Source organism: Chaetura pelagica, unplaced genomic scaffold, assembly GCF_000747805.2.
Source record: "Chaetura pelagica isolate M959 unplaced genomic scaffold, ChaPel_1.0 scaffold676, whole genome shotgun sequence".
Classification (NCBI taxonomy): Eukaryota; Metazoa; Chordata; class Aves; order Apodiformes; family Apodidae; genus Chaetura; species Chaetura pelagica.
The window spans coordinates 129,451-130,818 of record NW_009953724.1 but is presented as its reverse complement, the minus strand read 5'-3'; positions in this window follow the sequence as shown (position 1 = coordinate 130,818).

Below are 1,368 nucleotides of genomic sequence, written 5' to 3'. Positions count from 1 at the left end.
ACCGCGGCACAACGGAACCCGCCACGTCCCCCGCACGCCCCTCCCGCCGCCCACCCCCGACTGCTGCCCCACTGACCTGCATTCTGCGAATGCCAACGAGTTCGACCTGCCCGAGGTCCCGCACGGTGAGTCTTGGGGCGGGAGATGAACCGCCCGCTCCGGGCAATGGTTCCTGGAATGATGTGCGTGGAGCAGGGAGGCTGTGCCACGGGTGAATCCTGCCCGTGCGTGGGCCCTGGGGCAGGAGGGTGCAAATCAGGTGCTGTGCATGGAGCAGGGAAGCTGTGCCAGGGGTGAATCCTGCCCATGAATGTTCCTTGGGGCAGGAAGGTGAAACTGGGGGCTGTGCATGGAGCAGGGAAGTCATGCAAGGGGCAGGGAAGTCTTGCAAGGGGCAGGGAAGTCTTGCAAGGGGCAGGGAAGTCATGCAAGGGGCAGGGAAGTCATGCAAGGGGCAGGGAAGTCATGCAAGGGGCAGGGAAGTCATGCAAGGGGCAGATGTGGCCCGTGCCTGCTCTCCGAGGCAAGGAGATGGAAACTGGGTGCTCTGCATGGAGCAAGGAAGCCATGTGAGGCATGAATCTTGCCTATAGATGCTCCCCAGGGCTGGAGGGTGCAAAGTGTGTGCTGTGCATGGAATGGGGAAGCTGTGCAAAGGGCAAATCCTGCCTGTACACATTGCCTGGGACAGGAGGACAGGGAGTTGTGGTTGTTCAGCCTGGAGAAGAAAAGACTCCAGGGGGACCTTATAAGCAACTTTCCAATACCCAAAAGGAGCCTATAAGAGGGCTGAGGAAGAGCTGTTCCCAAGTGCATGTAACAATAGGACAGGGGGTGATGGTTGCAAGCTAGAAAAGAGTAGATTTAGGTTGGACATTAGGAAAAAGTTCTGTAAGATGAGGGTGGTGGATCACTGGAACAGGTGGCCTAGAGGGGGCCCCATCCCTGGAGACATTCAAGGTCAAGCTTGATGGGGCTCTGAGCAACCTGGCCTAGTGTGAGATGTCCCTGCTTATTGTAGGGGGGTTGGACTAGGTGACCTTTAGAGGTCCTTTCCAACCCAAGACCTTCTGTGATCCCATGACACAAACCAGGTGCTGTGCACAGAGCTGGGAAGCCGTACAAAGTGCAAATCCTGGGCATGCTCCCCAGCTCCAGGTGCACCTTTCCTGAGCAGTGGCCAAGCTCAGCTGAGCTGCAGCTCCCTCTGCCTTGGCCAATGTTCAACCAGGCCTGTCAGCACCTCTGCTGGCCACGCCAGCCCTGCTGTTTGCCACGGCTGCCCTGGCACAGCCTGCATAGCCCCGTGACTCGACGCCTCCCCAGCCCAGGGCTGCTGCTCGTCTGACTGCCAGCCCGGAGCAGGAG